At 43.5% G+C, this 25,065-nt stretch overlaps 1 protein-coding gene across 3 annotated transcripts in view; it reads left to right on the top strand.

The window, feature by feature from the left end:
• Window positions 1-2,729: 2,729 nt before the first annotated feature.
• CGNL1 (cingulin like 1) overlaps window positions 2,730-25,065 on the top strand; it is a 164,642-nt gene continuing 142,306 nt past the window's right edge. For 2 of the 3 annotated variants that reach the window (XM_077472210.1, XM_077472212.1), the window contains exon 1: window positions 2,730-2,834. The gene's annotated coding sequence lies outside the window, so the exon portion shown is untranslated. The other variant, XM_077472211.1, reaches the window with a different exon arrangement.

A 25,065-nucleotide genomic window follows, 5' to 3' on the forward strand; every position in this document is an offset into this window, starting at 1 on the left:
TTGGCCACAATTTATACTGCTACATATCTTTGGTAAAAATAACCCAAATTAGTGGATATTATTTGGTCTTTGTGAAAGTTAGAGAGTCTACAAGGTGTGGTGCGAATCGCACAAAATTGATCACATCTGATGTACTGGTGGCCTATCTCGCTTCTTGTGACCCGAACAAGTCAGGAAAGTACAAATACCCCCCAAATGACCCCTTTTTGGAAAGTAGACATTTCAAGGTATTTAGTAAGAGGCATAGTGAGCTTTTTGATGTTGTCATTTTTTTCCCACAATTCTTTGCAAAATTAAGATTTTTCATTTTTTTTTCTCCACAAATGACACCCCCCAAAAAATTCTGCTACTCCTCCTGAGTACTACAATACCACATGTGTGGGACTTTTTCACAGCCTGGCCACATAGAGAGGCCCAACATGCAGGTAGCGCCATCATGTGTTCTAGGAACATAAATTACACATCTAACTTGTTGACTATTTATTACATTTTTGAAGCACCAGGACAATGACACGTGACACTGATGACAGATGGCACTGATACGTGGCAATGATGACACTTATACGTGGCACTGATGACAGGTGGCACTGATGACAGATGGCACTAATATGTGGCACTGATGACAGATGGCACTAATACGTGGCACTGATGACACGTGGCACTTATACGTGGCACTGATGACACGTGGCACTTATACGTGACACTGATGACAGATGGCACTAATACGTGGCACTAATACGTGCCACCGATGACAGATGCCACTAATACATGGCACCGATGACGCGTGACACTGATGAAAGATGGCACTGATAAGTGGCATTGATGACACGTGACACTGACAACAGATGGCACGTGACACTGTCAGGTGGCACTGATGACAAATGGCACTGATACGTGGCACTGATGACAGATGGCACTATGTGGCACTGATGACACGTGGCACTGATGACACGTGGCACTGACGACGGGCAGGTAGCACTGGGGGCAGGTAGCACTGGGGTGGATGGCACTGGGGGCAGGTAGCACTGGGATGGATGGCACTGGGGGCAGGTAGCACTGGGGTGGATGGCACTGGGGGCAGGTAGCACTGGGGCGGATGGCACTGGGGCGGATGGCACTGCTGGGGCAGATGGCACTGCTGGGGCGGATGGCACTGCTGGGGAGGATGGCACTGCTGGGGAGGATGGCACTTTTTATTTTATTTTTTTACTTTTTTTTTTTTTTTACTACAGGCAGAACGGCTGCCGCTGCAGCCGTTCATCTCTCCCCTCTCACACTGTCTGTGCGAGGAGGGAGAGCGGCGCTGAGAGATGATCTCATATGTTTACATATGAGATCATCTCCCATTGGACACGCCGATCACGCTGTAAACGGGCGCTGTGATTGGCCGTTTACAGCGATCTGTGTTTGCCTGTCCCCGGGGGACACGGCGAACACAGAACTTCCGCGATGCGCGCCCGCGGTGGCGCGCATTGCAGAAGTAAACATCAGGACGTCCAGGGACGACCACCTGGACGAACGCCCCTGCTCTACGGCCGTCATTCGGCCATAGGGCGGGCGCGAGGTGGTTAAATGAGAGGAAGTTCTGCTGACTTCCATCATCCAACCTCGTGCATGCAAAACATGCTGTTTTTTCTTTTCCTTGCATGTGATTGGGTGTTCTTTGCAAAGAGAATCTTCATCTCATTTACTAAGCTCTGGAGCAACTGCACTTGCAAAGTACACAGCCTATTTGCCTTTAGTAAATCAATCCCACTGATTTCTGCAATAAAGCCACTGCTTTCTGTAGTAAATCTCTGCTATCTGTTGAAAATCATTGCTCTCTGTAGTAAATCCCTGCTATCTGTTGAAAATCATTGCTCTTTGTAAGCTCTAACGAGCAGGGCCCACTGATTCCTCCTGTATTGAATTGTATTGTAACTGTACTGTCTGCCCCCATGTTGTAAAGTGCTGTGCAAACTGTTTGCGCTATATACATCCTGTATAATAATAATAATAATAATAATAATAAATCCCTGCTATCTGTTGAAAATCATTACTCTCTGTAGGAAATCTCTGCTCTCTGTAGTAAATTACTGATCTCTATAATAAATCATTGCTCTCTGAAGGAAATCACTGCTCTCTGTAGGAAATTACTGATCTCTCTAAGAAATCATTGCTCTCTGTAGGAAATCTCTGCTCTTTGTAGAAATCACTGTTCTCTGTAGTAAATTACTGATCTCTATAAGAAATCATTGCTCTCTGTAGGAAATCTCTGCTCTCTGTAGAAATCATTACTCTCTGTAGTAAATTACTGATCTCTATAAGAAATCATTGCTCTCTGTAGGAAATCTCTGCTCTCTGTAGTAAATTACTGATCTCTATAAGAAATCATTGCTCTCTGTACGAAATCTCTGCTCTCTATAGAAATCACTCCTCTCTGTAGTAAATTACTGATCTCTAATGGAAATCATTGCTATCTGTAGTAAATTACTGATCTCTATATGAAATCATTGCTCTCTGTAGGAAATCTCTGCTCTCTGTAGAAATCACTCCTCTCTGTAGTAAATTACTGATCTCTAATGGAAATCATTGCTATCTGTAGTAAATTACTGATCTCTATAAGAAATCATTGCTCTCTGTAGGAAATCTCTGCTCTGTGTAGTAAATCATTGCATTTCCCATGCTGGTGAAGATGTACAGTTCGCCCAGTAGATGGCACTGTGGAGCTGACTCTTCCATGGCTCTAACAATGGGAGGAAGGGGTGGCCACCTTGTAGGGGTGGAGAGGAGATGTGAGCTGAGTTTGGGATAATATGGTAATCAGTTGTCAGCAGAGGGACACACTAGGAAAGGTAAGGAGTTTGGTTTCTTGTCTCTTCCTATACACCTGTTTACTTTCTGGAGTTCAGCACCTGTGTAGTGCTATGAGCTGGGACTAGGACAACTTTCCTCCTCCATGTAAAGTGATGTCTGTGTGCAGGTAGTAGGTCTGTCTGTCTGGGTGATCTGTGTTGGTGGGTGATCTGTTCATGGGATTGTGAGAACTTTCCCTGGGACTGCAGAGCTGACAATCATTCAGTAGAAGGCTGATCACTGTGCTCTGCAATCTTTGGAGATTGTTGTAGAAAACTTTGTTAGTTGGGCGATTTAGTTTCTATGACCTTGGTGTCTGTTTTGTGTGTTGACTTTCTGGCTAATAATGATAACTGTTGGCAGGCTGTCCCTGGATAGGACTGCAGCTGTTCTGGGACTAGGACTCCCAGCATGTTGTAGTCCCCCTGTGGGGGAGGGGGGATCTAAGTGTCAGCTTCTAATGAGATCAACCCAATTGCGCTGTCTGTTATTACCAGCATTGCACTATTTGAGTTGATCTGTGTTTTTAGGCGCTGGATAATCGCAGGTCATAAAATACGCACACGTGCATAAAGACGCATCGCTCTGCTACCTGCCAGACCTCACGCTGACAGCTGCTTACATTACTAGTGTGATCATAGCCCTACTGAGACACGGGGGATACTAATATATTGGATAGGACTGTTCTAACATGTTAGACACAAATGTTGTTGCATAGAAATTGCACCATGTAACTTAATGCGCAGTCATCACAGGTAGAAGCAGGGGTAGTGTAAGGCTCATTTACACCGAAGCATGCAAAAAAAAAATGTACAGAAAACTGCTTTTTGTAGGGCTCATTCACACTTGCTTTGGTCTCTGAAGAGTGATCAGATTGCTCTTCAAAGAGCATTTGACAGTTGGTGATGAGGGGTTGTATCCCCCCACTGCCTGCTTTTAACACCTTGAACCCTTCACTAGTACACCACAACCATATGCATTGCATGCAGTAGAGTATGGATAAGTTCCGGCGTGTTCACATGGACCATGTGCAGAGCCCGCCAGGAAGTCGGCGCAGCGCTGCGCTAATCACAGGCAGTGAGACATTACACAATCTCTGCAGCAGCGCATCGGGGCAATGTCTCATTGCCTGTGATTAGCGCAGCGCTGCACCGACTTCCTGGCGGGCTCTGCACGTGGACCATGCGAACACGCCTGAGCTCATTCTTACAGTAGAGGGGCACCCGCAGAGTAGCCTCATTCACTTGAATACGTCACGCTCGGGACAGTAAAGCACTGCGGCATGTCTTCTTCCCCCGGCCGTTGGCTCTGCAGCTAAAGGGGGGAGTAATTTGGAGGGCGGTAAAAACAGGGCTTCAGCTGTTGGGTTTTGCCATCCCTTAGGCCCCTTTCACGCTTGTGCAACCTTGCCACGACTTTGACGCGACTCAAAGTAATGCCTGTTTAATCTTGAGATCTATGGATCTCAAGTCGCATCAAAGTCGGGCCAAAGTAGTGCCGGGACTACTTTGAAGTTGCTGCAACTTGAAGTCGCACAGATATGAACAGTACTCATTGGAAATCATGGGGTACGACTTGTCATGCAAATTCTCAGTCCCAAGTCGCAGGACGAGTCGCACAAGTGTGAAAGGGCCCTAAATGCATTGCTCTGTGTTTTACTATGTGTTGAACATTGTTTGTTTACATGCGTTTTGTTCTGTAAAATTTTCCTATAATAATATTATTTTTTATTATTTATTTACTCATTTTGTTTTTTATTGCATTAATATTATTAGATGCATTGCATTAACTTGCGTATTTGTGCACTGTGTAGGCGCAGACATGCTTCCTTTTAATACACAGCACCTGTATGGTGTAATTATTGCTGATCAATGGATAAGGTTTGAACAAATCATATGGTGGACAGCCCCGGTTGGGTTCAGTTTATGGGTCCCCCGCCAGTTTAATGGGATCGTGCAGATGGATGGCTGTATATAGGCTTCTAAAGTGTCCTTCAAGTATTTTGAAAGATTTGGAAGGCAGGCTGGAAATGTGTCTCTTGTAGTGGTAAACTCTCTACAAACTGCAGATGTGATGGTGGAATATACAGGGACATGAATATGAGGTGGCCCCTGAGGTCTAGGGCCCCCGGGCAGTCACCCATTTTGCTCTTATTAAACTCCAGCACTGGTTACATCCCACGTAGTTTGCACACAGTGAGGTTGCCTTCAGGGTACGGTCGACCTTGTGGTTGATGTTTTTTCTGGCAGGTTTGCGGCATTTGTGCGCTTAGCTTTCTTCCCGTATGGTTTGGTCAATTTGTTACTAAACACTATCATATGTAGAACATATTCGACTCAATTCACAAAGCTTTAGTTATAACTAAAGGCAATTTTTTATTTTATTTTTTTTAGTTTTAAAGGGGGATCAGGAGTCTGGTCAGGTTTTTATTGCTGTCTGTGCCCATGTTAAGGAGATTCATCCTCTGTATTTGTCCCGTGTACCATTGTCATTGAAGGTGAAAGAAAATCCCAAATTTTGGGTTGTCACCAGAACAGGAATAGAACAGAAATCTTCCAAGATCTGGGGACAACCAGGTGTTTACTTACTTTGCAGGGAATTCCTCTCACTTCCTGTTTTGGCTGTGGAACAGGAAGTGAAGGGAAATCTCCCCAATGGTTGGAGGTTGTTTAGGACCCCACCTCCAGGGTTTGCACCACCGGGCTACTCTGTAGTTAATTTAGCATCTGGATCAGTATTGACTTGCCTAGTTCCAGCTGTTGGGCTCTATTGTTATGATTTTTTGCTTGTTCCTTCATGGGGCAGGCCCTATGGTCACATGCTACAATTATTGTTCCATATCATATTGCCATGTTTGTCATTTGTGTTTTTGCCATCATATATGTCTTTTTATGTCTATGGCTCCTGATACATTGGACTGCTTGATACCACGTTATTTGTGAGGATAGGAGTTGCCCATCTCTAAATTTCCAGGTCAATATGAATAAAAGAATATACCCCCCTCCCCCCAATGGGAAGTAAAAACAAACAAAAACTCTCAGGTTGTAACCTTCCCCAAACCCTGGCCATAGAAAGCTGAGCAAAAAAACAAAAAAAAAAACAACTGATTCCTCCATCAAAACAAGCAAAATGGATGGGGGGCTTCCCTCCTGCTGGGACTTTGTATTCTGATGGTGGGACCTGCTGATGCCAGAACACACTGATCAGCAGCTGCAGCATATGATCGACAAGTTTTCCATCATGTTGATCAATCGAACAACTTCTGTCAAGCAGGGACGGCCACAAACTGATAAAAATGTAATTGGTTCCTGCTGAACCACCCCACTTTTGATCAGTGTATGGCCAACTTCACCCAGTGCAGTGCATTTATGCAAAACAAACTATGGAGTGGAGGTAAGTATGACATGTTTGTTGTTTCAAAAAACAAATGAAGTTACAAAGAACAGAAAAAATGACAGCACATGCTGCAATGCAGCGTGCTAATGCATGTGTGTTTGTTTAACTGTGCCCAACGCACACATTGCAGCGTGAATAGACCCTTAGCTGAAAATAACTGTCACTTTTTAAAAAGTGAAGTTGGTGCGTTTGTTTTGTGAATGGAGCCTGTTGCAGTGCATAGAAGCTGTCAGTATGGACAATTTCTATACCTCTCTATGGTGTGTCTGTTTATAAACAACACCCCCTGAAGATTTCCTATTAGGCTTGTGAGAAAGGAAACACATGGCCCTGTGTACGGGATGTGTGCCCTTTGCTTCCTCTCCACGTATATCATTCTATAGTTAGAAACAATTGCAGCAATAGACAAAGGGCCCAGCTGGGGGGAACCACAAGTTCCAGCATACTTTGCAGCAACTTGGAGGGTGGCTGAGGATCCACTGTCATGAATGCACTTTTTTATTGAGAATGTACAGATACGATGCCCGGAGAGCAGTGCAGGTGGGATATATTAACTCCAAAATTTGAAAAAGGTTCTACTTTAAGGCCCCTTGTACGGCCCAGGGGCCATCTAGGAGCAGTGTGCCCCTCCTGGCGTTTTAGCAACCCAGGAGACACAGGTACAGCAGATAACCTATTAATGTCTATGGCAGGCAGTTGCTGGATGAGGCAGAGTACCTGATTTAGGACATCTAAGGCTGGGTTCACACTGGTGCGATTTTAGACATTGCATGTGATTCGCACCACACTGCTGTGCAGAGCACATGCAGTGTCTGTGCGATGCAAATTCACAGATTGTATGGCTGAATTTACATCTGATTCGCACCAAAATAATACAGGACCCTTTTTTTGGTCCGCACCACCATCGGATCGCATGGGTGTTCACATCCATTCAATTCTATTCCTACACCATTTGACAATTTGCACTGCGATATGCAAACTGATCTGGGGGTGTCATTAACTTTCTATTGTCACCAGCAGTGGTTTGCATAGGGCAGTGTGAATTGCCTGTGAGTTCTATGCGATGCAGAATCATGCTGGTTCCCGCATTGTGCTAGTGAATCGGCACTTAGCCTAGGTTCATATTTGGCACCACATCTAAATCCAAACCTGTCCAATGCGAATCGATTGTATATGTTAAAGTGATTGTAAAGTCTTGTGTGTGTGTGTGTGTGTGTTTTTATTTTTTATTTTTATTTTTTTATAAATAATAAACATGTTATACTTCCCTCCTCTTTGGAGTTGGTTTTGCACAGAGCAGCCCAAATCCTCCTCTTCTCTGGTACCTCGTTGCTGCTCCTGCCCCCTCAGCCAGCAGATTTCTATGGGGGCACAGCTCCATCTATCTATTCAGACATGGAGCCTGACCTGGCCCCTCTCCCCTGATTGGCTGACTGACTGTGATTGACAGCAGCGGCAGCCAATAGCGTTGCTGCTGTGTCCCAGTCAATCAGGAGGTGTGCCCTGGATGGCTTAGACATTCGTGTACATCGCTGGAGAGAGATGGGGCTCTGGTAAGTAATTAGGGGGCTGCTGGGGAGGCTGCTACACACAAGGTTTTTTTTATCTTAATGCATCTTAAGATAAATGCATTAAGATAGAATGCATTAAGGTTAAACCTTGCCTTTACAACCCCTTTAAGTTAACGACGCCTCACAATCGATTTGCAGAATCGGATTGCAACTCCCATGTGATCCAATTCTGGTGCAGACAAAAAAGTTTCCTGCACCAGTTTGGTGCGAATGCACTCAAATCAATGGCTCAAATTGCACCCCAGAGACACCGCATGTAATTTACACAGGAATGCACTGTGATTCCTGTGCAAATTACGTGCGATGTCCCGCACTGCATCAGTGTGAACCCGGGGAAAAAAAATCAAGTACCCCGCAGTATTGCATACAGTCCCGGCTTGCCATAGACTTTGATAGGCCACCTGCTGCAGGGCTGAATGCTGCAAATTCCTCCCCTTGGCGCAATAAAATGCCAGTACGTATATGTCCTCATGTGCAGAGTGCCCATTCACACCATATGCACTGGGATGCATTTGTCAACGCATGCCTAATGCAGGGACTTCAAAATCAACGAGTGCATTTCCGTCCAGTGCATTGTGTTGCTTTTCTTTACGCTGAAAAAAGTACATCATGCTGAATTTTTTTTTCTTCTAAGTGCCAATGCACTGCACAGTAAAAGCAAAACATCTAGCTGCCGCAGCTTTGGCTGCTCTGATTAGCCGTACACCACACGTTGTGCATAGCAAGGTCTGCCACCAGAGTTGGGCAATGGGGAAAAAAAATAGCAACAAATGCATGTGAAAGACATGCTACCCAACACGTGACAAAAATGCAATGCAGCACACTTACGTTAGCACAAGCATTATGGTGTAAATAGGTGCTGCATGTGTGTTGGATAAGTTGTTTCGATTTAGATGGTTCATTTTTTTCATTCAGCTAGAGGGCTGAGCAAAAAAAACAAAAAACAAAGGGATTCCTCCATCCAACAATCAAGGTGGAAAGAAGAATCCTCCCCAATGCTGACAGCGGGGGGCTCTCCGTTGTCACTGATCAGTGGCTGCAGTCGCTGATCAACACATTTTTTTTTTGTTTTGTTTTTTCCAACAAGCCGGTTCAACAGAAGTTGAAGAACAGCCAAACTGGTCAAATTTTGATCCGTGTGTGGCCGAATTTCGATCCATCTATGGCCAGCTTAGGTCTTTTTAAATGCACCTTTTTATTTAATGGGTGGTGCAGTAAACTGTCCAGGTGATATAGGATAATACGTATCATTCTAAACTAATTACATCTGAAATTCAGGAATCCAGCAGGTTTAGCCGTTAACCCTCATGCTCTGCTCTTGTTTTGGTTGGACTAAGAATGGGATAGACTGCTGAGTACAATGTAGTGACATCGTTAATAGTGGCATCTCTAGACAATAGCCATTATCCCTGGGGGAGGGGATGGTACAGACATTCCCAATGACATTCCTGGCATTCCTGAACTTTGGGCACCTCCTGAATTCCCCCCTCCTGTGTCATGAATGAGTTGATTCCTGGGGTGGAGACGGGGTGTGATTGTGTATGATACTGAACCTTTCTATTATGTAATGAAGTGCTCACTTGTAGCTGTGCCATTATTTAGGTGGAGAGATGCTTGGTAGGGGTCACATGTTAACGACCCGTGTGTTATGAGTATATATTATGGGACGTATATAGTAAGTCTTTCCCAACTTTCAATATCCTCTGGGTTTTAATATAAGCTATATTCTAAAGCTGCCCATAAGCCAGTAGAATTTAAAAAGAAAATATGTTTTGGTGCATTTGTTCAATTCTGTAGTGGTTAAACAGGGATTTCACTGTAAAAAAAAATATTAAAAGCCAGCAGCTACAAATGCTGCAGCTGCTGACTTTTAATAAATGGACAGTCACCTGTCCCAGGATCCAGCGATGTCGGCAGCTGAGGCCGATCGATAGCTGCTGCCGCCGCCATTCTAGGTGGGGGAATCAGGAAGTGAAGCGTTGCGGCTTCACTTCCCAGTTCCCTACTGCGCATGTGCGAGTCTTGCAGCGCAATAGAAATGGTCCGCGCTAGACAGGTATCTGCACCCCCCTCCCCCCTGAAAGGTGCCAACTGTGATACCGAAGGGGGGGAGGGTTCCGATGAGCGGAAGTTCCACTTTAGGGTGGAACCCCGCTTTAATGGATACAAACCAATGTTCATTTTTGACCATAGTAACGAGAAAATTTGAACACTTAAAGTTCTAACTGCAATTTGTATATATTGTAATGAAACCTGTTTTTATACAGTTGGGATTCAATTCAAATTCAAAATTTAAGGGCTTTCCAATTAAATGAGTTGACCCCATGATGACAAGAATGAAAAATCAATCAACATAGCATTCTTTCTTGTCATCATGGGGTCAACTAATTTTCATTGGAAAGCCCTTAAATTTTGTACAAATGTCTACATTAAATTCAAACTGTGGCCAACTTTAGTATACTAGCAGTACATTTTAAAGATCTAGCTTAAAGTGGAGTCCCCCCCCCCCCCCCAAAAAAATTATTAAAAGTCAGCAGCTACAAATACTGCAGCTGCTGACTTTTAATAATTGGACACTTGCCTGTCCTGCAGTCCAGCAATGCGGGGGAATGAAGCCACGCTCGTCTCCCCCTCCTCTCTGCGGCGCCGGGATTGACACTGTGGGTGTGAACGCACTGCGCATGCTCGAGCCGCGCTGCACGCTGTGACTGGCCGGGCAATCATCTGAGACCTGTGACATGTCCCAGATGATTGCCGAGAGGGAGGGGGGAGAGGTGAACTTTCTTCCGGCGCTGCAGTGCCCCGGGAGGAAGTGGGAGTCGGAAACCTCTAAAAAGAGGGTTTCCGCTCCCCCCCCCCCCCAAAAAAAACATTACATGCCAAATGTGGCATGTCAGGGGGTCACCTTCCCTTAAAGCGGAAGTTCTATTTTTGAGTGGAACTCAACTGTAAAGTTGTAGAAAAGGTTGAAACATTGATCTTGTGATTTCTGCAAAGGGGTTGCTGTTTATACGTTGCTGTTTATAAAGTACCTTAAGGCTGGGTTCACACTACAGCGATGCGGGAAAGCCGCGAATCCGCGGCGGGTTCCCGCATCGCATGCCTCTCGGCGGCAGTTCACACTGCCCTATGCGAACTGCTGAGAGTGTCAGTGATATGTTAATTACACCCCCGGATCAGTTCGCATATTGCAGTGCGATCTGCAAACTCGGACAGGAATCGGATCGCATGGTGTGAACACCCATGCGATCCGATTCTGCTGCGGACCAAAAAAAGGGTCCTGTGCGAGTTTGGGGCGGGTGCGATGCGAATTCAGCCATACTATCTGTATGGCTGAACTCGCATCGCACAGAGATCGGATGTGATTTGCACTGCAGTGCGGTGCGAATCACATTCGGTTCTCATAGCCGCAGCAGTGTGAACCCAGCCTAAAGCGGAACTAAACTCAAAATTTTAACAGTTTAAAAAAGCAGTTACATTCCCATCATGCAGGGAATGCTAACTGTCACATTAGTTGTGCTCTCAACTGAACTATCAATCCATCAAATGGCCGGTGTCATAATTGGGCACATGTGAAGCACCATGGCAGTTGCAGATCAAGCAAAGTCTAATGCTGGCCATACAGTATACGAAAAATCATCCGAAATTCGGTCATTTAGACATTTCGTTCGTTTTTCGGCCAGTTAATGGGCACATAATCGATAATCGTTGGGATGTTTTTGAGCCGAAAAAACGAAGGACAAATTTGGAAATTTTCTGATGAATGAACGATAAATCGAAAGGTTAATGTGTTTCCCGCCTGAACTGTTTGCACTAGGTGCATGTAAAAAAACAAACAAAATTAATTCATTTATGCCCACTGAATGATTTATCGGTCATTACATGATGGCACTATTGTTTGCTCCCATGTTCATTTTTTTTTTTCGTATAGTGTATGTCCAGCATAAGATGGCTACTTCCTTGGCTGATAAAGATAGGAAGGTTTAGTTCTGCTTTAAAGCAGAAGTAAAGTCCACCTGTACTCGCCTCCAGTAAGTGGATGTCTGTGAGCTCCCTCGCCAGCACCAACAACATTATCTGGCCTTCTTTCTTGTTTGGCATCTTCAGCCAACTTGATTGGCTGAGGTGGATGACATAACTTTATTTCATGCACCCCGACGTTATTTTATTCCGGAACCAAGGCATGCCTCAAATGTACACTGTGGATGCAGTGTATGGTTTTTATCAAATTTTTGGCTGGAATTTTAGTTTAAATTGATTAACAATGTTGACTTCAGTAATATGTTAACAAACCTCACCAAAAAAAATAAATAAATACAGGCAATGCCATTAATGGCCTTTTAGAAAATGCTAGTTCCCTGCCTGCCATGACTCTTTAGCTTCAGTATTTTCTGAGTCACTGCCATTGATTTACTGAAGGTAAGGAATGTTTCATTTTGGAAGTAAATTCTCCCTTGGCATAGTGAAGGTGGTGAAAATTCACTTTTCATCATGGTTAGAATCTATACATTTGTGAATTTTTTTTATCCTGCTCTTTTGAATTTTCTCGTTATCATGGTCAAAATGGTTCCATTGAAAATTAACTGAATGTTCTTAGAAACAAAACTTTCTAACAAAATTCTACTAGTGTATGGCTGACTTAAGGCAAAAATTAATTTGCAAATTGAACAGACTTTTTTGCCTTTGGTAAATCAACCCCATTGAGTCAGAAAAAACAGGCATGATCATGCAGGTTTCAGAAGGAAGTTGGCAATGGCAATCTTAGTATCGCACTAATGGCATATGTTCTTCAAGGAGAACATACCATCCATCCTCAAGCTTGAGAACAGATATGGAAGCTCACATTGATGATTGTTTGTTTGTAAAGGTGCAAGGTCCTGGGCTGTCATCCTTGCGTGTTCTTAACTGATGATCCAGGATAAGAATGCTGCCATTGAAATGTTGAGACGCTGTAAAGAAAATTTGTAAAATTTGTATAAAATGATATTCTATTTTGTATGCTTTGCCTATGTATTACACACTGCACTCACTGTGCACACGGCACTAATAATGTTTTGATTACATCTTGCATTCTTTTTGTGGTTAGAAATTAGCCTGCCTATGTTACGCCCCTTGTTACCATAAAAGTACAATTGTAATATTAATGTGATACCTACCTAATCATGTGTATAAAAACTTAATTTGCACACATAAACAGAACAGTTATTTGAAAAGATGCTGAGTGTATCTTTTATTATACAAGTTATTAATTTGGAACCACAAATCAATATGAGGATAGGATTTGCCTATCTATAAAATTTCCAGAACAGACGCCTAACCTGCAGTGGCATGCAGAAGTTCGGGATGACATCTGCAGAATGTCAAGGATTAGGATGACAGACTTTTACTGTTTTAGCCTATACAATTTCTGGGAACTAGGGGTGTCATTAAAGCATAAAATCCCTTGTGTTCCTAAATTTAGTGATTAATTGCAACCTTCTCATTTGTATTGTTCATAAAAAACTGTGTTGAGTCTGGATCTCCATAATGTGATCTATAATTATATGTACACATACACCCATATATTACTATTATTACAGCAGTAGCATACTCTTTTGTATAATGTACTGTAGCTGTGATTTAACCTCCCCGGTTGCATATCCTTAAATAGTAATGTGTATTGATGGCTTGTTCAGCAATGTGTAGTTACTTTAGGCTGGATTCACACCTATGCATTTTGCAGATTTGCACTATCATGGTTTCCTATGGAACACATTCTGTAGTGCAAATCTGCAAAATGTAAAAAGCACTAAAAATACATAGGTGTCAATCCAGCCTAAGTTGGTACTCCTGCTTACAGTACATGTGGAGTAAACTGCACAACAAGACTACATTTCTGTTGTGTGTTTTTTTTTTTTTTTTTTTTTTTAGACCAATTATCTTTTAAACCTCATATTTATTATTTTTTTTTTTTTTCTACCAACCATTCCTTTTTTGCTATAGTCTCCATGAGACCACAACATGAACACTTGCTTTGGATTTCTTGATACTAGGGTCAGGTCTTCCAGTTCAAAGTCAGTGTCATTGTTCCCAGCCCGTGAATTTACACATTGAGACATTCATTCTTTGAAAAGAAGAAGAGAGGTCAGCTTGCGGAGACCTTGACTGAATAATTTTCATTATTTTCTTTGCTATAAAATGTGTGTTTACAGCACCAAAAGATAAATGGATCCCCCAACAGATTCTAATACACACATGGGCTGATTTATTAAATAAAATGAATTGTGTAAATATTCGCCTCAATTATCCAGTAATATGCAGATGAAATAACCAGGAATTTGTTTTCCCCCAGTAATGGATAACTAAAGTTGGCCTCGCATGCTGAATGGAAGGTCCCCCCCCTTTTTTTTTTTGCAAGTCCCATGTTACCCTTTTAAAAGCCACTTGTAAATAAACGTATCACCTGGGGAAAAAATGATTTACCTTGGCCCTGGCCTACAACACTTCTGGGAAAAATAGGTCACATCACCGTACCTCCATGCTCCCTTCTGGAATAGTTGGGCATTCAGACTCCCGTGGGAATGCACTCTTTCAATGGGATGGAGTGTGTTCTTGCAGGATTTCAAGCTAACAGGTCTGCAGCAAGGCACGGTGACGTAACCCATGCTTCCCGGAGGTGTCAGAGGCCAGGGCAAAGGTAATCAATCTTCTTTTTTTTTTATGTTTTCTTGGGTAATTGGCTTGTTTGCAATTGTATTTTTAAAGCTATTTATATTGGAGGGGCATATGGGTTGCAAAAAAGTGTACTGAAATTTGACATAAAAGGTACAATTTTTAAAATGATTTTTAGAGGGTTTTTTATTTTCAAATAACAAACATTTTATACTTACCTGCTCTGTGCAATGGTTTTGCACAGTTTGGCCCTAAACTTCCTCTTCTGGGGTTCCCCACGGTTACTCTTGGCTCCTCCTCTTCTCTGAGCACCTCCATAGCAAGCCACTTGCTAGAGGGGCACTCATGCGACTATAGACACACAAAGTGCGGCTCAGGTAAGCATTTAACCACTACAATACAGGGCACTTTCACCCCCTTCCTTCCCAGCCCAATTTTCAGCTTTCATCGCTCTATCGCTTTCAGTGACAATTGCGCGGTCATGCTACAATGTACCCAAATGAAATTGTTATCATTTTGTTCGCACAAATAGAGCTTTATTTTGGTGTTATTTATTCACGACTCCGTTTTTTTTTTTTTTTTGCGATATAAGCGCAAAAGAAGCGGAAATTTGGAAAAAAAACAATATTTTTTTTTTCTATTTGAAAAGAAATCCAATAAAATCTAATTTTGTCATAAATTTAAGCCAAAATGTATTCTGCTACATGTTTTTGGTAAAAAAAATTCCGTTAAGTGTATAATAATTGGTTTGTGTGATCACGGACATATGTACGCAAATGATCATGTACATATGTGTGCAGATAATCATTGGGACATGTGATTTTAGTGGGACATATGTGGGATGCATGTTTTTATTATTAGGGACATGTGTTTTTATTATTTGGGGACAGGTATGTTTTGGGGACATGTGTGTTTTAGGGACATATGTGGGGACTGTGTTTGTACTGTGTGGTGTGTTGTGTGTTGACACTACACTGATGATCAGTGAGTAAAAAGCTGTAAAAAGCAGCCCATACTCACTGATCATCAGCCGGCTGCAGCGTTCTGCTCTCCCCTCCTCAGCGATGACTTCCGTGTGAGGAGAGGAGAGCCGATTGCCTAGCAACCGGCTGTTTGTTTACATCACATGACGGCCGTGATTGGACACGGCCGTCATGTGATCAGGAGGGCCAATCACAGAGCCCTCCTGCCGATCCGAGATGTGCCGTGTCCGGGTGACACGAGCACATCGGGATCGCGCCGCTGCCTTTAAAATGGTTCAAGGTTATTTACCATCATGCATTCTATGTGCAGCATCTCCCCCCAGCCCCCCTTAATGACCGATCCTCATTTCTATACAATATTGTGCATGATTGCCTTGGCTCTTCAGGGACTCAGCCTCCTCATTGGCTGAGCTAATGGCATCCATTGCTGTTAATCACAGTTACTAAGCCAATCGGGAGAGAGAGGGGGCTGGGCCGAGCCATGGCTATGTGTGAATGGACATGCAGAGCCGAAGCTCGGTATCAAGCCTGCTTAGGTCTCCATGCTGCTTGCTCTGGGGGCAGGAGGGAGGGACCAGGTGTGCCGGCGAGTGACTCGGGTAAAGGAGGATCGGGGCTGCTCTGTGCAAAACCATTACACAGAGCAGGTAAGTAAAACATGTTTGTTGTTATTATTATTTTTTTAACCACTTTGCGCCCATGCTATAGCCAAAAGATGGCTACAGCGCGGACACTATCTGCCGGGAGGGCGTCCCTCTGCGCGGCGCGGACACACCCAGTCACAGATCGCTGTAAACGGCCAATCACAGCGGCCGTTTACAGCCTGATCGGCGTGCCCAATGAAAGATGATCTCATATGTAAACATATGAGATCATCTCTCATCGCCGGCTTTCCCTCCTCACACAGACAGCGTGTGAGGAGTGAGAGATGAACCGCTGCAGAGATGCAGCGGTTAGTATAAAAAAATGAAAATAAAGTGCCCATCTGCCCCCACTGCCATCTGCCCCCACTGCCACGTGTCATCAGTGCCACGTGTCATCAGTGCCACATAGTGCCATCTGTCATCAATGCCATATCAGTGTCACGTGTCATCAGTGCCATCTGTCATTAGTGCCACCTATCAGTGTCACATGCCATCTGTTATCTGTGTCACCAATGCCAGGTATCAGTGCCATGTGTAATCAGTGCCACGTATTAGTGCCATCTGTCATCAGTGCCATGTGTCATCAGTGCCACATAGTGTGATCTGTCAGTGTCACGTGTCATCAGTGCCACGTATTAGTGGCATCTGTCATCAGTGCCATGTCGGTGTCATTGTCCTGGTGCTCCAGAGCCTTCAAAAGTGTAATAGGTAGTCAACAAGTTAGATGTGTAATTTATGCTCCTAGAACATGTGATAGTGCTCCCTACATGTTGGGCCTCTCTATGTGGAAAAGTCCCACACATGTGGTATCGTAATACTCAGGAGGAGTAGCAGAATTTATTTTGGGGCATTATTTGTGGTATATACATGGCACGTGAGAGAAATAACCTATTACAATGACAATTTTGTGGAAAAAATTTTAATAAAATAAAAAATCTTCATTTTGCAAAGAATTGTGGGGAAAAAAATGACGACATCAAAAAGCTCACCATTGCTCTTACTAAATACCTTGGAATGTCTACTTTCAAAAAAGGGGTCATTTAGGGGGTATTTGTACTTTCTTGGCTTGTTCGGGTCACAAGAAATGAGATCGGCCACCAGTACATCAGATGTGATCAATTTTGTGTGATTTGCACCACAGCATGTAGACTCTCTAACTTTCACAAAGACCAAATAATATCCACTAATTTGGGTTATTTTTTACCAAAGATATGTAGCAGTATAAATTGTGGCCAAAATTTATGAAGAAAAATTTATAATTTGCAAAATTTTATCACAGAAACAAAGAAAAGTTTTTTTTTTTTCAAAATTTTCGGTCTTTTTTAATTTATAGCGCAAAAAATAAAAACCCCAGAGGTGATCAAACACCACCAAAAGAAAGCTCTATTTGTGGGGAAAAAAAGGACAAAAAATTCATTTGGGTACAGTGTTGCATGACTGAGTAATTGTCATTCAAAATGTGAGAGCACTGAAAGCTGAAAATTGGTCTGGGCAGGAGGGGTGCTTAAGTGCCCAGTAGGCAAGTGGTTAAAAGAGACTTTAATATCACTTTAATGCAGAGAATTAATTCAGGTAAACAACTTTTTTCCATTACAGACACTTTAAGGTGAATATTCACACAATTTATTGTACAAAGATATCGCTTATCTCCCCTGCCTACAAGTCAATGAATGTAGATAGGAAGTGCCTGAAAATATATGCTGTTTATTGATTTAGCAAACTAAGTGTCATCCATTCAGGATTTAGATCTACTTTAGTAATAGCTTGAATACATTTACTAATTATAATAACTTCAGCCTTCCTAGGCTTTTCATGCTGGTTGTACCACCAAACTTCTGCAGAAATAACTCCCCCCTCCTCCTGACCTCCTCAAACTGAGCATTAGAATACGATCTACTGGGATTTTCACTCGCAACCATCTCTAGGATTTACAGAGAATAGTGTGAAAAAAGAGAAAATATCCAGTGAGCGGCAGTTGTGTGGAGGAAAATGCCTTGTTGAGGTCAGAGAAGAATCGGCAGACTGGTTCAAGATGATAGGCAACAGTAACTCAAATAACTACTTATTACAACCAAGGAATGCAGAATATAATCTTTGAATGCACAACACATCTAACCTTGAAGCAGAGCAGCAGAAGACCACACCATGTGCCACTCCTGTCAGCTAAGGACATAGAAAAGTAATCGCACAAAACGACTGAGTAGTCCATTGAGTCTGTCCATTTTTTTTTTTTTTTTTTTCATTAACCTCTTTGACTATAGATTTTATGTTTATCCCAAGCATGTTTGCTGCTGTTGACTGTGTCACTACCCCGTGGTAAGTTTATTCCAATCCTCAACCACCCTTTCAGTAAAATAATACTTTCTAGAACTAGTTTTGAACTTTCCTCCAGTTAGTTTGAGGTGATGTCCCCGTGTTCTTGATTTTGGTTTCATATGAAAGAGACTGCCTTCCTGAACCTTATTCACCCCCTTAATGTATTTAAAGGATTCATTCATGTCTCCCCTTTACCTTATTTCCTACTGACTGTACATATTAAGTTCCTAAAGTCGCTCTCCATATGTTTTTATCCCCAAAACCTTTCATCATTTTTGTTACCCATCTTTGAAGTGGTTCTATCTTGTGGAAAAGGGAAGTAGAATGTACACTGCTCCAAGGCTGTCTGCAAATTAAAGATCTCTTGATACTGCTGTGGCAACAGGACTGAGTGCCTGCTAAGGTCCGCAACCTGGGAAATCCATGCAATAAAGAGAAAAAGCGGCATATCCAGAGATGAAGAAAAATGTGTTGGTTTATTGTAGAATCAAAAGGTTAAAAAGCATAACACACAAGGGATCCACACTGTTCAGCAGACGCGTTTCACACAAAGTGCTTAATCGTTGCTGAGCAATGATTAAGCACTTTGTGTGAAACGCGTCTGCTGAACAGTGTGGATCCCTTGTGTGTTATGCTTTTTAACCTTCGATTCTACAATAAACCAACACTTTTTTCTTCATCTCTGGATGTGCCGCTTTTTCTCTGTTGCGTGGTTCTGTCTATCAACATATTTTTGGAAGTGAGGTCTCCACAACTGGACACAGTATTCTAAATGAGGTGTCACTAAAGATCTTTGTAGGGGAATCAGAACCTCCTTCCTCCTGCTAGTCACCCATCTATTGATCAGGAAACTGAGGCTTCAAATCTCACAGGCTCATCAAAATTGGACAGTAGAAGATTGGGAAAACGTTGCTTGGTCTTAGGAGTCTCGGTTTAACCAGTTGCCGACCGCCGCACGACGATGTACATCGACAGCATGGCACGGGCAGGCATATTGGCGTACATGTACGTCCCTTGCCTCCCGCGGGTCGGGGGCCCGATCGTGCCCCCACCCGGTGCCTGCGGCGGTCGGTTTTCGTCCGGGAGCGATCCGGGACGAGGGGGCGGCCATTCATTCATGGCCACCCCCTCGCGATCGCTCCCGACGAATAGGAATCCCCCGTGACATCACTTCCTCTCCTGTAATGTAAACACAGGAGAGGAAGTGATGTATTCTCTCCTCCGTGTCGGTATTTTTCGTTCCGACACGGAGGAGATCGGTGAGTTGCACCAACACTCTACACACACAGTAGAACATGCCAGGCACACTCACACCCCCCCTTTACCCCCCGATCACCCCCCCAATTACCCCTGCCCCCCAGTCACAGTGACACCAATGTCATTTTTTTTTTTTTTTTTTTGCATTGGTGTCATTTGTGACTGTAATAACTGTTAGGGCAGTTAGAGTTAGCCCCCTTTAGTTCTAATGTACCCCCCTAACCCCCCCAATAAAGGTTTAACCCCGTGATCACCCCCCGTCGCCAGTGTCACTAAGGCTGGGTTCACATTGCAGCGGTTTATGAGAACGAATGTGATTCGCACCGCACTGCAGTGCAAATCACATCCGATCTCTGTGCGATTCGAGTTCAGCCATTCGCCGCACCCGCCGCACCCGCCACACCCGCCGCACCCACCGCAAATTCGCACGGGACCCTTTTTTTGGCCCGCAGCAGAATCAGATCGCATGGGTGTTCACACCATGCGATCCGAGTTTGCAGATCGCACTGCGATATGCGAACTGATCTGGGGGTGTCAGTAACATTTCACTGACACTCCCAGCAGTTCGCATAGGGCAGTGTGAACTGCCGCCGGGAGGCATGCGATGCGGGAACCCGCCGCGGATTTGCGGCGTTTCCGCATCGCTCCAGTGTGAACCCAGCCTAATAAGCGATCATTTTTCTGATCGCCGTATTAGTGTCACAGGTGACGCTAGTTAGGCAGGTAGGTATTTAGGTTCGCCGCAGCTTTTTATAGCGCCAGGGACCCCCATATACTACCGCATAAAGCCCCCTGATTGCCCCCTAGTTAACCCTTTCACCAGTGATCACCATATAACTGTTACAGGTGACGCTGGTTGGTTAGTTATTTTTTATAGTTTCAGGGCACCCGCCATTTATTACCTAATAAAGGTTTAACCCCCTGATCACCCGGCGGGTGTCATTTGTGACTAATAACTGTTAGGGCAGTTAGGGTTAGCCCCCTTTAGTTCTAAGGTACCCCCCTAACCCCCCCAATAAAGGTTTAACCCCGTGATCACCCCCCGTCGCCAGTGTCACTAAGGCTGGGTTCACATTGCAGCGGTTTATGAGAACGGATGTGATTCGCACCGCACTGCAGTGCAAATCACATCCGATCTCTGTGCGATTCGAGTTCAGCCATTCGCCGCACCCGCCACACCCGCCGCACCCGCCGCAAATTCGCACGGGACCCTTTTTTTGGCCCGCAGCAGAATCGGATCGCATGGGTGTTCACACCATGCGATCCGAGTTTGCAGATCGCACTGCGATATGCGAACTGATCTGGGGGTGTCAGTAACATTTCACTGACACTCCCAGCAGTTCGCATAGGGCAGTGTGAACTGCCGCTGGGAGGCATGCGATGCGGGAACCCGCCGCGCATTCGTGGCGTTCCCGCATCGCTCCAGTGTGAACCCAGCCTAATAAGCGATCGTTTTTCTGATCGCTGTATTAGTGTCACAGGTGACGCTAGTTAGGCAGGTAGGTATTTAGGTTCGCCGCAGCTTTTTATAGCGCCAGGGACCCCCATATACTACCGCATAAAGCCCCCTGATTGCCCCCTAGTTAACCCTTTCACCAGTGATCACCATATAACTGTTACAGGTGACGCTGGTTGGTTAGTTATTTTTTTATAGTTTCAGGGCACCCGCCATTTATTACCTAGTCTCACTAGTGTACCCCTAAATTTAGGGGTGTCTACTTTCCAAAATGGGGTCATTTGGGGGGGGTTTGTGCCATCTTGGCATTTTATGGCCTTCAAAACTGTAACGCCCTTAGAAAGCCTGAAGGCGGTGCTTGGTTTTCGGGGCCCCGTACGCGGCTAGGCTCCCAAAAAGTCCCACATATGTGGTATCCCCGTACTCAGGAGAAGCAGCAGAATTTATTTTGGGGTGTTATTTCACATACGCCCATAGCATGTGTGAGCAATATATCATTTAGTGACAACTTTGTGTAAAAAAAAAAAAAACATTTTTTTTTTTGTCATTATTCAATCGCTTGAGGCAAAAAAATAAAATATTCAATGGGCTCAACATGCCTCTTATCAATTTCCTTAGGGGGTCTACTTTCCAAAATGGGGTCATTTGGGGGGGTTTTGTACTGCCCTGCCATTTTAGCACCTCAAGAAATGAGATAGGCAGTCGTAAACTAAAAGCTGCGTAAATTGCAGAAAACGTACCTTAGTTTGTAGATGTGACAACTTTTGCGCAAACCAATAAATATACAATTATTGACTTTTTTTTTACCAAAGACATGTGGCTGAATACATTTTGGCCTAAATGTATGACTAAAATTGAGTTTATTGGATTTTTCTAATAACAAAAAGTAGAAAATATCATTTTTTTTCAAAATTTGCGGTCTTTTTACGTTTATATCGCAAAAAAAAAAAAATCGCAGAGGCAATCAAATACCATCAAAAGAAAGCTCTATTTGTGGGAAGAAAAGGATGCAAATTTTGTTTGGGTACAACATTGCATGACCGCGCAATTACCAGTTAAAGCAGCGCAGTGCCAAAGTGTAAAAAGACCTCTGGTCATTTACCAGCAAAATGGTCCGGTCTGAAAGTGGTTAAGCTGCGACATTCAGATGGTAGGGTCAGGATATGACGTAAACATGAAAGCATGCATCCATCCTGCCTTGTATAAAAAGTTCAGGTTGGTGGTGTAATGGTGTGGATGATGTTTTTTTTTTTTTTTGGCCCCTTAGCACTAACAGCATCATTTAAATGCTATAGCCTACCTGAGTATTATTGCTGACCATGTCCATCCCTTTATCACTAGTGTACCCATCTTCTGGTGACTATTTCCAGCAAGATAACGCACCATGTCACAAAGCTCAAATCATCTCACCACTGTTTTCTTGAACATGACAATGAGGTTACAGTACTTGAATGGCCTCCACACTCACCAGATCTCAATCCAATAGAGCACTTGTGGGATGTGGTAGAAATGGAGATTCGCATCATTGATGTGCAGCCGGAAAATCTGTTGAAACTGCGTGATGCTATCATATCAATATGGACCAAAATCACTGAGGAATGTTTCCAACACCTTGTTGAATCTATGCCACCAATAATTAAGGCAGTTCTGAAGGCAAAAGGGGGTCCAACTTGGTACTAGCAAGGTGTAATAAAATGGTCAGTGAGTGTATATGTAAAACTCTGTGTAAAATTGTCAGTGCTATAAAATCCCAATAGTACAACAGAACTAAAATAACAAAAATATAAAAGTCCCCTTCCCATACACATTTGTGTAGCACATCACTAGGTTCAGTGTAGATGCCTTGGACAAAATATATTGGGTAACACAATGTGTACCTTATGTAGATTAATAGGTTGTCACCATTTTGCATTCTTTCAGAGGTGTGTTCAGCCTCTTGTAGTTTAACCATGGAAAAAGAATGCCTTGTATACTCCTACCCGCAAAGTCCCCCCTAAGGGCATTCTTTTTCCACAATTTTCTATGGTATGTGGTAGGAGTCTTTTTGGGAACCAACTCTTAGGTGATTTCTCTTCTGCTGTTCTTGTAGTTTTAGGGCCGGTTCACACAGCAGGCGAGGCGAGGCGACTCCGACTTGCCTCGCCGCGACCTGCCGCGGCCTCAGCGGCGACTTGCAAATGACTTCTGTATAGAAGTCAATGCAAGTCGCCCCGAGGTCGCCCAAAAGTAGTACAGGAACCTTTTTTCTGAGTCGGAGCGACTCGAGTCGCTCCTCTCAGAACGGTTCCATTGTACAGAACGGGGGCGACTTGCGAGAGCGAGGCGAGGCGAGTCGTGTCGCCTCGCATCGCCCGCTGTGTGAACCGGCTCTAACCATAGGCAAAGTGGATGGCATTTTTTGCAGGACAAAATCTTTAGAGTTCTGTAGAGTTAATGATTGGCTCATGCAACCAAAAGTTTTATTTCAATTTAGAAGAACTTCCTATTTCAAGTTCCCTTTGGCACTAGAATCATTCGTTCCTCCAGCAGTGAACAGATTAATTGTCTTGCATGGTTTCGGCTAGCAGAATGCAATGTAGAACAAGTTTCACAAGTGTTGCCAATCAGAAACAGGAAGCATATTGCTCATATCCCAGCCTTCTATATCCTTCTCAGCTGGGCAGGAAAGTGCATGACATCAAATCCTGGCTCCTGGACACAAAGAGCAGACTAGGGAAACAAGAAACTGGAGCTTGTCAAGTGATTTACTTTCCCCGGGTACAATCTGTTTTCTGTTTTGTTGCAATGGCCTCCAATAGTTGTGTGTACAGGTAGAATACACAGACTAGAATAGTTTTCTTAAAGAGACCTGATGAGAAAAAATACGTGCCACAATTTCTGACTTTTTTGGTACAGGTGCAGGATTTCAGGCTGCCATCCTCATAGGAACTTCTAAAGTTGTACTTCAGCAAGCATTAACCACTTAACCCCCGGACCATTTGGCTGGCCAAAGACCAGAGCATTTTTTGCAATTCAGCACTGCGTCGCTTTAACTGAAAATTGCGTGGTCATGCCACGTGGCTCCCAAACAAAATTGATATCCTTTTTTTCCCACAAATAGAGCTTTCTTTTGGTGGTATTTGATCACCTCTGTGGTTTTTATTTTTTGCGCGATAAACAAAAAAAGACTGACAGTTTTGAAAAAAACACTTTACTTTTTGCTATAATATATATCCCCAAAAAATATATAAAAAATATAATATAAAAAATATTATATAATATTAATAATAATATAATAATATATTATAAAAAAACATTTTTTTTCCTTAGTTTAGGCCAATACGTATTCTTCTACATATTTTTGGTTAAAAAAATCGCAATAAGCATTTATTGAATGGTTTACGCAAAAGTTATAGCGTCTACAAAATAGGGGATAGTTTTTTTTTTTTTATATTTTTTATTAGTAATGACAGTGATCTGCGATTTTTATCGTGACTGTGACATTATGGCAGACAGATCGGACACTTTTGGCGATATTTTGAAACCACTCACATTTATACAGCAATCAGTGCGAAATAAAAATGCATTGATTACTGTGTAAATGTGACTGGCAGTGAAGGGGTTAACCACTAGGTGGCGCTGTAGGGGTTAAGTGTGTCCGAGGGAGTGATTCTAACTGGGGGGGGAGAGGGGCTACGTGTGACGACACTGATCACCGCTCCTGATCACAGGAAGCTGTGATCAGTGTCAGTCTCGCTAGGCAGAGCGGGGAAATGTTTGTTTACATCAGCATTTCCCCGTTCTTTCTCTACGTGAGAAGATCGTGGGGATCCATGCGGACATCGAGTACGTGGGACCCGGGGCGAGAAAAAGCGGGTTCAGGTAAGTAAAACCGGGGGGCTGCTGCACTACAAGAGGTTTTTCACCTCAATGCATTGAGGTGAAGAACCACAAAGGTTTACAACCCCTTTAAACTG

The sequence above is a fragment of the Lithobates pipiens genome, unplaced genomic scaffold, assembly GCF_037356315.1.
Source record: "Lithobates pipiens isolate NorthernLeopardFrog02 unplaced genomic scaffold, aLitPip1_a1.2 Scaffold_8, whole genome shotgun sequence".
Classification (NCBI taxonomy): Eukaryota; Metazoa; Chordata; class Amphibia; order Anura; family Ranidae; genus Lithobates; species Lithobates pipiens.